This window comes from Carassius gibelio, chromosome B3 (assembly GCF_023724105.1).
Source record: "Carassius gibelio isolate Cgi1373 ecotype wild population from Czech Republic chromosome B3, carGib1.2-hapl.c, whole genome shotgun sequence".
Classification (NCBI taxonomy): domain Eukaryota; kingdom Metazoa; phylum Chordata; class Actinopteri; order Cypriniformes; family Cyprinidae; genus Carassius; species Carassius gibelio.
In genome coordinates, this window is record NC_068398.1 from 35,451,008 (window position 1) to 35,464,855 (window position 13,848).

Consider the following 13,848-nt stretch of genomic DNA (forward strand, 5'->3'; position numbering starts at 1 on the left):
AATACAATCTGCGAATATAATTAAATGAAACAAAAACAAGAATTAGGAATTAATGTTATATGTAAATAGATTCTAAACCCATATACTGTAATTACTACTATCATTAAATTGAAGCACGTATGAACCCATTTACTGACTATGCCTATCTTTGTACAGCTGTAGAACCCGCAAACAACTTCTGTTTAAAACATAAATTTAATTTAGAGTTCAGCTGTCTTTTGTGTTCTCCTACTCTCAATCTATGGGGCTTCTCTGACTTCCTCATCGACCTGAAACATGTCGCCCTCACGCTGACTTCTCCTGTGAACTGATCCTTACTGGAAACTGAGAAATTACTCAAAGTCAGTAACAATTAGTTTTCCACAATTTGTATGTACACTGCACAAACAAGCACTTTAGGCATAAGGGAAGACACGTAAAACATACATTTACGTTTAACAAAATATATAAACAATACAAAGACTGGTGTGACAGGTCAGGAACGGAAATGCTAAAGTTAGTCGGATTTAGCATGAAATGAGAGAATACTCACCTTCAAAGTTGTCGATGTAGCTCGAAATATATAATTTAAAGCCCTTCTCCTTCGTACTGTTGGGTGTGACAGCTGACTGCCTCACAATACGATTAACGTCATTCACCGTAATCGCGGGAAGCTCTTGTAAACACCGAGTGTAATTTGCCATCGTCTCCACAGAATTCTTCACACAGGCACAGCACAGGATGTAGATGAGCTGGCTGAGACACAATGCGAAAGTAATCGTGCATAGTCTATTGTCGTGTTTCTGTGAGTGAGGCAGCTAACTGTGAGCTGCTGCTTGTTATAACTGACTGCTCGGTCGGTCCCTAATTATTTAATGTTTGCCTGTTTTTTTTTTTTTATTTTGAGCGAATTTGAGTCGTGACATGTCAATGGAGAACAAAAACTGTGCCCACAAGAAGGGTCAGATGTGTTCTGCGAGGACCTCCAAACATACTGGCAAAATGTGGTAAGAAAATCGCTATCTTTCTTATCTTTTGAAAATAGTAAAGTATAACCAGAGTTTACAAATGCGTAGCTTAAAGGACATGTAACCTGCAGAAGATAAATAAATACCCGTGTGTGTATTTTTGCATTGCTTTATCACAGATGATCAAGTTAGATGCTCACCTAATGTGTTGCTGGTATGGTTATGTGTTAATGTCTGTCATTTAGAGATTTAGAAATCACATTTTCCTGATATGAATCCCATGCATTAGGTGTGTTATATATGTTTTTATTCTAATAATAGTTTCAAAGTGTTTTCTGAAACATATAAGTGCAAATGTCGGTACAATTTTAATATATTAATGAAAATGAATTTCATTAGAAATTCATAGAATTAGGATTGTTTAAAGCAGTGGTTCTCAGTGTCAGGCCCCTCTAGTGGTTACACAGGGGAATCACTAAATTAAATATTAATGTTAATACATTTTAATTCAATCTTTGAGTAAGTTTTTTTTTTTTTTTTTACATTTAAGTACAGTTAAAGTACAGTAAAGTTATGTAACTTTTGTTATAACTTATTTTAATTTAAACTTTAAGTTTTCATTTACCTGGATGTAAGCACATGTTCAAACTGTATTTACCATGGTAAAGTGGCTGACAACAATTAATATTCTTATTAGAATAAAACTGCCTCATTTTTTAACTGTAGAGCTGTAGCTGAATAGTACTATGCTGCTGAAATGTAATGTTGGTCATTATGGTGGAACTTAATATTTAATAACAAATATTTTCTGAAGTGGTACTTGCCTTGGTATAAAAAAGTTTGTGAACCACTGGTTTAAAGAAATGTTATAAAATGAAATCCTGCTTTTTTTAAAGAACTTGTCAGTAAACAATTTCTTCTTTCCCCTTGTAGATTCATCAAGGATCCAGCTTGTTCTTGAAACATTGGTAAGAAATTCTTCACTGTCACTTCTGCTAGAGATGCTTTGACCTTTTGTGATAGGTTTTGATTGTACTTAGTTTAATAAAAAAATACTGAATTAGATTTTACTTATTTTACTACACTGTAACGTTAGTGTTCTGATTAAAACTTGAAACTTGTAACTGGGGGATCTGAAAACACTGCTTGTGAATTTGTTAATATTGTACATTTTCATCTGAATACATTAAGTGTTTAATGAATAGTGTTGTTTCCAACTCCACTGTTACTGAACTGTAAAGTTAAAATATTGTGTGATGTATTTTGTATTCAGTTTTCAGTTAAATATATTTCACAATATCAAAGTTATTGTGAAAACATTGTAACATACCTAAATATATATTTTTTTTACATATTTGTTAAACCTGTCATTATGTCCTGACAGTAGAATATGAGACAGAAAATCTGTGAAAAAAATCAAGCTCCTCTGGCTCCTCCCAGTGGTCCTATTGCCATTTGCAGTTACGGACCGCTCCCGGTAAGAAATCAACCAATCAGAGCTGCGGTCCGTAACTTTGTTTGTGTTCAAAATGTAGAAAAATTTATATAATAAGCGAGTACACCATACTCCATTTTCCAAACCGTGTTTTTAGCTTGTCCTGAATCACTAGGGTGCACCGATAATAAGTGTTTATATTTGGACTATTTTAGATTGCTTCGGGGATACCGCGGCGGAGTAACCCATTACCTTTGTGATTCTTCATAGACATAAACAGAGAGTTGTTAAATATCAAAACGTGTGCACAGTACCTATAACTGCGCTTTGCATTTTCCGGAATTGACATGATAAATGGCAGACTAACCCGGTTTACTCTTATTCATTTCGTTCACGAACAAGATAAACTATGTACCAGTTAATTTCATTCACGAACTACATGTATCCCTTCATTCAGCTCGTTCACGAAAGTCATGTGTATCAGCAAAGAGTATATAAGTAACAAGAGGGGAAACTCCGTTGCAGTTTTGACAACAATCAAAACTGCTATCGCGCTGCCGCCATTTTGGACTGAACCAACGGCTTTACCGTTGGCAGAACTACCGTATACACTGCAGCATCAACATTATGTCTGTAAATTGGAAACAAAGAAAACAGTGTTCTGCCATCAACTGTAACAACTATCAGTGTACAACCAAGCAACTAGCATTTCATAGATTCCCCAAAGATTCAGAGAGGTAAAATAGAAAAGTGTTTTATTAACGTTAAAGTGAGCTAACGTCAACGATAACAGGTGCTGTAACGTTAATGTAAGCTATCCCATGACCGCAGTAACAGTTTGCTAACGTTATGTATTTGGTCAAAATTGGGTCAAGACTCGAAATGGGCTTTTTCGCATATTTTCAGAGATATATGAACACCTGACCTGGCAAATGACCGCTTTATTAATTCACTGTTATCACTAAATTAACCCTTTAACTGTCACCCTTTTTTCGCATAAACATGAAAATCACTATCCAAACTAAAATGGTTGTAATTCAAGAATGCTTTGGAATATAGACTTATGGTTGGTCTTGTTTTAAAGAACACATTTGCTAGGTTATTGTTGAAGTGAAATTATTAAAGTGAAACAGAAAAAAAGTTATATAAGTTTGAGTTTATTAAAATGTACAAATTAAAATATATAATTATTTATATTCTATTTAAAAAATATATATATTACAAAATATATTTTACTCCATAACTGCAAGAAAATGAAAGCAAAAAAAAGTTGTGTTTCACATTTTAGGTTGATATCTCAAAAAATGAGCTTTCAGTCAGATTTATTTGGGCATAGTACCAAAACTTTTTCACTAGATGGAAAGCCAAGCTTTCTTACTGACCATATAAGGGCTCCTCTATTTTCATATATGTTTTGAGTGATCTGAACCATATATTTCCATAGTTTTCATACAATTTATGAAGTAGACATCCTATTCAGAGGTAGTATTGGTGGTTTGGCAGTATTTAATTTTTAATTCAACCTCTAATAAACATAAAAACAGCACATATGTGCAATATCCACACTGACAACTTTATGATAATCCGATTTATGATCCCGTTGAAGTTTCTTCAGCTCCAGTAAAGTTAACGTTAACGTTACCGACAGTTAGTTAGGTGCAACTCCAAAAAGTGAAATGAATGAAATTATGTACAACATTTTGAAGGTGTGCCAGATGGATGCAGAACCTGAGGAATGCTTCATTGACAGGGATAAGCTCCCAGCAGCTCCATCAGAGCTACAGGGTGTGCAGTGCATATTTCCACCCCAGCCAGTTTAAAAGGCCATCAGATGTGTATAACTAGATAAAAAAGTTTGTCAAGACAAACTTTAAATTGGCTTGAGAAAGCCTGACCAGAAAGTTTGAAAAGTTTGAAAATGTGAAGTTTAAAAAGATGTAAAAGTTTAAGAAGTTTAAAAAAGACAGTGATTAACATATTGGTAGCATAACAAGCAAGTGACTACCATGTGTCACGGTAGGAAATCCAGTGTTTCCTCCGTGTCATGTTTTGTGGTTGTTTTTGTACTTACGTTGTCTCCATGTGCTCGTTTAGTTGATTGTGGTCACCTGGGTGTTGATTGTCTCGCTCCAGCTGATCCTCATCACCCCTCAGCTACATATACTCACCTCTCTCTCTGTCTGTTGTCAGATCTTCACTTATGTTGCAGTCTCCCTGTTGGATTACCGTCTCCCGTGTTAGTGTTCTGGATTGTGTTCGTGTTGTCGTCTTCGTGTTAGTGTTCCGGTCACTTCCTGGTTTCATCCATCGACCGTCTACACCGTCACCACCGACTTCACCATCCAGCACTTCTCACGCCACTGTAGACCTTCCGTCACCATTGCCCACATCCTGGACTGTGCCTTCATCTTTCAGTTTCACTGTATTTTCTACCATCAATAAACAACCATTCTAATTACCTGCAATTGCTTCCTCCTCTCTTACGAGTCGTCACACCATGTCATTAGCATGATTAGCAAAGTTGCTAGCATGATTAGCAAGTGACTAGCATTTACTTAGCATGATTAGCAAGGTATCTAGCATGTCGCTAACATAATTAGCAAGTGACTAGCCATGTCGCCAGCATAATTTTAGCATGATTAGCATGATGCTAGAATGTTTCTAGCATGACTAGCTTGCGACTAGCATGTTGCTAACATGATTAGATAGGATCATGCTAGAAACATGCTAGCGACATGCTAGCAACATGCTAATAATGCTAGAAAAATGCTAACGATATGCTAAAAACATGGTAATCATGCTAGAAACATGTTAACAACATGGTAATCATGCTAGAAACATGCTAGCTACATGCTAGTCACATGATAATCAAGCTAGAAACATGCTAGCAACATGCTAGTCATGTTAGAAAAATGTGAACAACATGCTAGCAACATGCTAATCATGCTAGAAACATGCTAGATGCATGTTAGCAACATGCTTATCATGCTAGAAACATGCTAGCAAACAGGCTAATCATGCTAGAGACATGCTAATCATGCTAGAAACATGTTAGCAAATGTGCTAGTCAAATGCTAATCATGCTAGAAATATACTAGCAACATGTTAGTCATGATAACAATATGTTAGCAACATGCTATTAACATGCTAATCATGCTATAAACATGCTAGTCATGCTAGAAACATGCTTAAAGTTTGTCTCAACAAACTTTTTTTTCTAGTTTAAAATGTCATAGGAACTATAGGCTATTTAGAGGTGGATAAACTCAATTTAGAGATGGATAAACGCACTTTGGAAATGATATTTCTGAATTTTGGGAGGTGCGTAAATGGCTTTTACGTGCGTTTAGCCTCCACTCCATCCCTGATGCCAGTCCTAAGTGTTATCGGCTACTCTGCAAAGTATTTTCGATGCCATCTGTCCGCACACTGCAGAAGGTCATTAAGTCTCTTGATTTCAAACCTGGTTTTAATCAAAGCATTCTGTCCACCATAAAGAAGGCAATGGAGACCATGACGCCCAGGAACAAGGTATGAAAGTGGCATGAAAGTGAAAGTCAAGTGACATTCAGCCAAGTATGGTGACCCATACTCAGAATTTGTGCTCTGCATTTAACCCATCCGAAATGCACACACACAGAGCAGTGAACACACACACACACACACTGTGAGCACACACCCGGAGCAGTGGGCAGCCATTTATGCTGCGGCGCCCAGGGAGCAGTTGGGGGTTCGATGCCTTGCTCAAGGGCACCTAAGTCGTGGTATTGAAGGTGGAGAGAGAACTGTTTATGCACTCCCCCCACCCACAATTCCGTCCGGCCCGAGACTAGAACTCACAACCCTTTGATTGGGAGTCCAACCCTCTAACCATTAGGCCACGACTTCCCCTGTGTGCCATCATCACCGACGAGATGTCCCTCAAACAGGCAGTCCATTATGATGAGCCTGCAGATAGAGTTAAAGGCTTTGAGGATCTTGGAAAAAGTCATCGTAGTCCATTTGTGGCCAACTACTGTGCGCCTCAGCCTTTATGTAAGAGGCCTTTTCTGGAAGTGGGAGCAACTGTTTGGATATTGCTTCACAAGTGGGCCCATACCACATTCCCGGCTTCAGTCATTGCTGCTTGAGGGAATTCGTGAGCTGAGGAAGCCTGGAATGGAGTGCATAGTCTTCATTTGTGACCAGGGTGCTGGTAATCTTGCAATGCTTGCTCGCCTTGGGGTGACAAAGGAGCAGCCATACTTTGAGGTTGATAATATCAAAGTGTTTTGCCTGTGGGATCCACCTCATTTGATAAAAAACATACGCAACAACTGGCTCAACCGCGGCTTTGCATTGGATGGAGATGAAATCACCTGGGCTGTTCTGGAAGATCTATATGCTTACGACAGCAGACAGGAGATCCGATTGTGTTGCCATCTCACAAAGAAGCATGTTTATCTCCCTCCTTTTGCCGCCATGAGAGTAAAGTTAGCTACACAGGCCTTGAGTCACACAGTTGCTGTAGGAATCAAGACACTGGCACAGATAAAGCAACTCAAAGGTCAACCACAGAGAAACTACATGGCTGCTGCCAAGTTCTGCGAGAACTTTGATGGCCTCTTTGACTGCTTCAACTCCCAGCGCCTCAAGGATTCTCGCAAGCTTAAATCTGCCCTCTCTGATGTATCCTGCCTGGAAAATGCATACTCATCCATTAGAGTTAAATAACATCAATGTTGTACTCAATATATAGGCTACTATATATCAGTGTATTGTATTCACCTTACCTTACACGTTATTTACTTGTAGTCGGGGATGTTCTTCAAAAAAAAAAAAAAAAAAACACTTATTAATATTTAACCCTTGTGCATTGTTCAAAATCACTACCCTTTCGAGTTGTTCGTGGATGAAAACATCCACTCAATTAAACTCCTGTAAAAATGTATCAGATTCATATTTTTTTCAATTTTTTTTGCATAAATCTGTTAATCAACTTCAGTCCTGATTAAAACTACCAAATGTTAAAAAAAAATTCAAGAATTTAACTCTTTAATTGCCAAGTTCATAAATGATGTCACTGATTTGGGGGAAAAAACACACAAAATAACTTATTTTCAATATAAAAGTAATTGTGGCTGAATTTTTTTTAAACTTTTTATAACAGTCTTGGGCATGTCAAAGATTAGTAGCAACATTGGCTTTGATGCATTGTTAGTTTTTGTGCAGCATTAGATTAAATGTTTTTCTCCCTAATTAGTTGTTGGTGGCTGTTTTTGCCCCATTGACTTCCATTATAACGTCATTTTTTGATTGCAAAGCCATGACACCATATAATCATGCATTCTTGATTGTTTGTGGTTTTCCCTTTTTGGAAGAGGTAAAAAAAATATATTTTTACAGTTGATTACTAGGTGGGACCATTAACCCTTTAGATAGGCCTGTGCAAAAAAAATGCTTAGTTTCTGGCTTGTATATGGAGTTATATGGAGTATAACAGCAAATTATAGTGTTTGTGTGTGTGTGCGATTCTTGATTGTTGGTGGTTTTCCCTGTTGGGAAGAGGTAACATTTGTTATTTTTACAGTTGATCTCTAGGTGGGATCATTATCCCTTTGGATAGGTCTGTGAAAAAAAGCTTAGTTTCTGACTTGTATATGAAGCTATATGGAGTATAACAGCATATTATATTGAGTGTGTATGTGTGTGTGTGTGAGAAAGAGAGAGAGAGTGTGTGTGAGAGAAACCTTTGCGCACTTACCTTGATGTATTTCAGAAAATCAAAATGTACACCTCAGCACTCAGAACTACATGGAGTAAACAAAAGTGTATTTATGCACCTGCTAGAAATGATTATGTAGCGTGACCCCTCCAGCGAGCTGCAGCTTATTTGAAGTTGGTATTGCATTTTGGTTCATAATACATTATGTTCATAAATTTAATGCAAAGTAGATTTTTTTACAGGATTTTAAGGTTTTAAACTGGCTTTACCATCAAGAAAAGACGAGCATTTCACATATAAGCCATCTGTACTTTTCATCATCAAAAGGCAGCATGTGCATAAACACACTTCTTTTTTTATTGTTTACTCCATGTAGTTCTAAGAGCATGAGGTGCATATTTGGATTTTTTTACCGGTACTGTACATCAAGGTAAGTGCACAAAGGTCTCTCTCACACCCTCTCTTTCTCTCTCTCTCTCTCTCTCTCTCTCTCTCTCTCACACACTATCATTTGCTATTATACTCCATATAACTCCATATACAAGCCAGAAACTAAGCCTTTTTTTGCACAGGCCTATCTAAAGGGTAAATGGTCCCACCTAGTGATCAACTGTAAAAAATAACAAATGTTACCTCTTCCCAACAGGGAAAACCACCAACAATCAAGAATCGCACACACACACAAACACTATAATTTGCTGTTATACTCCATAAAACTCCGTTTACAAGCCAGAAACTAAGCCTTTTTTTGCACAGGCCTATCTAAAGGGTTAATGGTCCCACCTAGTGATCAACTGTAAAAATATATTTTTTTACCTCTTCCCAAAAGGGAAAACCACAAACAATCAAGAATGCATGATTATATGGTGTCATGGCTTTGCAATCAAAAAATGTTGTTATAATGGAAGTCAATGGGGCAAAAACGGCCACCAACAACTAATTAGGGAGAAAAAAATTTAATCTAATGCTGCACAAAAACTAACAATGCATCAAAGCCAATTTTGTTTCTAATCTTTGACATGCCCAAGACTGTGATAAAAGGTAAAAAAATATCCAGTCCACAATCACTTTTTATAAAGAATATATGTAATTTTGTGTGTGTTTTTTTTTCAAAAATCAGTGACATAATTAATGAACTTGGTAATTAAAAAGTTAAAATCTTGGAATTTTTTCAAACATTTGGTAATTTTGATCAGGACTGAGGTTGATTAATAGATTTATGCAAAAAAAAATGTGAAAAAGATATTTATCTGGTACATTTTTACAGCAGTTTAATTTAGTGGATGTTTTCATCCACGAACAACTCGAAAGGGTAGTGAATTTGCCCAGAGTGTACCGTTGAGTTTTTGAAAAAATTCAAAGCATTTTCCCAAAATATGGGTCAAAATAAGATTTGTCACCAAAAATCATTTTAAATCCAAATCATTACCTCTTCCCAAAAGGGAAAACCACAAACAATCAAGAATGCATGATTATATGGTGTCATGGCTTTGCAATCAAAAAATGTTGTTATAATGGAAGTCAATGGGGCAAAAACGGCCACCAACAACTAATTAGGGAGAAAAAAATTTAATCTAATGCTGCACAAAAACTAACAATGCATCAAAGCCAATTTTGTTTCTAATCTTTGACATGCCCAAGACTGTGATAAAAGGTAAAAAAATATCCAGTCCACAATCACTTTTTATAAAGAATATATGTAATTTTGTGTGTGTTTTTTTTTTTCAAAAATCAGTGACATAATTAATGAACTTGGTAATTAAAAAGTTAAAATCTTGGAATTTTTTCAAACATTTGGTAATTTTGATCAGGACTGAGGTTGATTAATAGATTTATGCAAAAAAAATGTGAAAAAGATATTTATCTGGTACATTTTTACAGCAGTTTAATTTAGTGGATGTTTTCATCCACGAACAACTCGAAAGGGTAGTGAATTTGCCCAGAGTGTACCGTTGAGTTTTTGAAAAAATTCAAAGCATTTTCCCAAAATATGGGTCAAAATAAGATTTGTCACCAAAAATCATTCCATTAGCTCAAACAGAGAGAGTTGTGGCCAAAATAAGACTCAACTTTACCCCCTAGTGGACGAAAACGTCCTCAACAACGCACAAGGGTTAAGTGTATTCAGTAAAAAATATATATACAGTATATATATAATGCTCTCAGTACCAAACTAAATTTACAATGTTGGTATTAGTTTGAATTGGGGCACACTTTTTTTTAAACACTTAGGAATTAAAAATTGTTGTAATTGTAATTACTGTATTTAGCATGGTGGTGTGTATGTTTGTTTCAGCTCGTGGCGGTAATCGTGACAATCCTGATTCTCTCCAGTTTAAATGTGAATATCGGGCCGTTGGCCACAGGACTGATGTTCAACAACTCTGAAAAGACCAACTGTGAGCAAGATCTTGACACCTTCCTACTGCAGTTCAGTGCATATGCCTCCCAGGAGAGTCCCCAGTTCATCAATGACACAGAGATGGTCCTGAAAGAACATGACTACAGTGGCTGCAGATAGTGGGGTGGCTGGGAGAGGCCCCCCTTCAACACACAGACAGTGTTATCCCCACCAAACAAAACCATGCTATGGAGACCATGGTAAGTAATGTTTTTTTTTTTTTTTACTTTATATATTAACATTTATAATTAACTATTAATGTTTACTTATATTTTATTATACATAAAGAAGATACGATGAATTACACTGAGATCAGGGAGAGAGAGTTTCCCTTGATCAATAAATCAGAGAAGCCAGAGAGAATCCTCAGCCAGGACAAGCCTTCTACCTCTAGTAATGCTCAGGATCTCAAAATTCAAGGAAAGGGCTCAGCCAGGACCAGCTATCTCCAAGAACATGAGGTCTTGACAACTCAGAATCAGAACTGGTTTATGAAAAACAATTTGCTTCGGTTAACAAAACTAGATCTAGTGGAAAAAAAATTGTGTAATATTCACACTTATATCAGTAGATTTGGCTAATATTATTATCATTTTTAGAGCAGGAATGCTGTCCTGGAGCTTGACAACCCTCCTGAAGATGAGGACGTACTGAGCAACACACCAATGTCATCAGTGCCTGCCTTTCAACACAGTGAAAATGTGCTGGTGTACGTGGCTGTTTACATTGGCAGTAAGGTGGTGGGAAAATTTGGTGACAGTAATGAATGTCCACTTTTCACTACAGCTGTTTCCACTATCCCTGATTTGAGGTACTCTTTTTTGAAAGAAAAACAATACACTGACCTCACTTTTGGGGAGAAAGGCCTAAAAGTGCCCAGCACTGAACTGGTAGATTTCATCATAGCCCTGGAGTCAAACTTTAGGAGAAAAATCAGGTCAGTCATCCACACAGTTGGTCTGGGAAGGAAGCTATTTAATAGCGGCATGGAGGTGTACAACAGTGAGTGCAGGGAAGTTGTGTGTGTCAAGGAAAAGTGCAAAACACTCTTGTATACATGGTGAAGCTATTTAATAGAGTCAGAATCCATCATATATTACGGACCCAAAATCGACAACTCTCACAACCCAAACAGAAGCGCAACAGAAATTTTTTAAAGCTAAGTCATCTGTAAATCTGTACATTAACTCTCTCTTTCTGTATCAAATGTAACGTGTTGTTCAAAGTTTTGATCAGTCAAGATTAATTAAGTTATAATAAAACTAAAGACTAAAACATATAGAACAGCTAATATACTTCCATTGAAATTATATTTGTAGTAAATGTGTGCACTTTACTTGCACGATGTTTGATTTGTGTGTAATGCAGGCAGAAATGATGTGGTGATCTACTTACCATCACCAATTTTATTAGTTAATTTTTTGATGATCTTCTATAACTATTAAATATTCTCTCTTGACTAATGTGTTGTCCCTTTCACCTACTCACTGTTCATTGTGTTTTGTCAATCATTTCATGAGGAACATGGGCTGTTGTTACTGGTGTTGTAAAATTGTGCTGTGTATGAAAATGGGAGTTATCCCCAAAAGTTATTGGGGTAAATAAGTAGCCCATTTGACAGCTTCATGCTCTATGATGAAATTGTTTAATTATAAACCGATCTATAAGCATTATTTTGTTGTACATTATTCAACATGCCGTTTTAGTTTAGTCTATAGCAGACATCCCAACATGCAAAAGGTCATTTCAGGGCGGTATCCCCAGCACCCTCCCCCACCCCTTGTAAAGTAAAATAATGTGTCTTTTACTTTCATTTTTGTTTCGACACTCTACCTCTGCCATGGCACTCCTGTTTCTAGATACAGTTAACTGATTAATTAGGTTGGGCATAAGAGATAAAATCCCGCCCACAATGACAATTGATTGGTGGACTTACCGAAACAGGCCAATCAGGATGCTCTCTGTCTTACATGCGCTTGTTGAGGCACACATGCACACTAGCACACACGCAAGGTCTCTCGCTCCCTCAGCCTTTCTGCGTGTGCTCTTCACGGTTTGGAGCTCTAGATTCGGGGAAATTTTAGCTAATTTGCGGGCATCAGGGAGCCGCAATCAATATGCGGGAGAGTCCCAGAACTTCTGGGAGACATGGGATGTCTGCCATAAAGATAGAAACTGCTATTTAATTCCCTCAACCGCTTTTGAATTGGAACTGGTATCATTCAAAAAAATAAATAACAAGCAAAGATCAAATATTTAAAAACACAAGCAAAATAATAACGCACAAAACCGAAAAACACATGCAGTTTTTTTTAAACAACAAAAAGCGCAGTCATGGATGAAAAAATAATAAGCGTACATCTAAAATGTAAACGCATTTAAAATTCTATTGCACAGAACTGAAACATGCATTCAAAATTTTCCAAATCTCAAACAAAATCAGGTTTCCTGCTCATATGTAATTTTTTTGTGAGCTTGTGGTTTTTTCCCCTTTGCTCTTGTTTCCACGTTCTGCGCTTGCATGTTTTAAAAGTTGCAATTTGAGTTTCATGTAAATCAGGGTAGGCTTCAGCGTCACCATTGGCCCGCAAGTTCTAGATTGACAGCTGCGCTGAGCCAATCAGTCCAAGGGGGAGTTGACGTCACTCCAATGCGACTCGTGGCTGCTGTTGCAGGTGTGTGTGTGTGTGAAGTAGAGGGTGATGGTGACACAGGAGTGGATTTTCAAATCTCTCCCCAAAGCCTCCCCATGTCACTGCTGAACTACCGGAGTCTCTCCTCGCCTCTGCAGAATGTCCAGAGCCTCGTCACGTCTCAGCCAAACTCTCTGAGCGCTCGACTGATCCTGTCGTGGCCACGGAGGTTACCATTAACTTGTTCATGTTCTCTGTTTCAGACTTGCCCAACCAGATTTGCTCTCCCGTCAATTCAATCCCAATGTGGTGGTCCTCTGCGCCTTCCCGGGTGGGCCTCTGTCTCGACCACACGGATATGGTGGCTTTCTGCTCCACCCTGGGGGGCTTCGGTCTCGACCACACAGACGTGGTGGTCTTCTGCTCCAGCCTGGGGGACTTCGGTCTCGACCACACGGATGTGGCGGTCCTTGCGCCTCCCGGGTGGGCCTCTGTCTTGACCATACGGATATGGTGGTTTTCTGCTCCACCCTGGAATCCTGCCCGTTCTGCACTGTCTGGGATCCTTGAATGCCCTGACCCACCCTGGTCTCCTGTTGTTCTGTTGGAAAGGGCTGCTGCTTGATGTCGTGTTGGTAGTAAAAAATATTGTGGAGGTGGTAAAAAAGGTAGTAAATTCATCTCTATGATTCCTGATTATACGCTGCTTTCATTGTAGAGTAGATAAA

At 37.8% G+C, this 13,848-nt stretch overlaps 1 protein-coding gene across 3 annotated transcripts in view; it reads left to right on the forward strand.

Annotated features, from left to right (window-relative positions):
• Positions 1–13,848, forward strand: part of LOC127953380 (gastrula zinc finger protein XlCGF57.1-like) — a 76,641-nt gene that overhangs the window by 36,254 nt on the left and 26,539 nt on the right. The gene's annotated exons all lie outside the window — the stretch shown is intronic.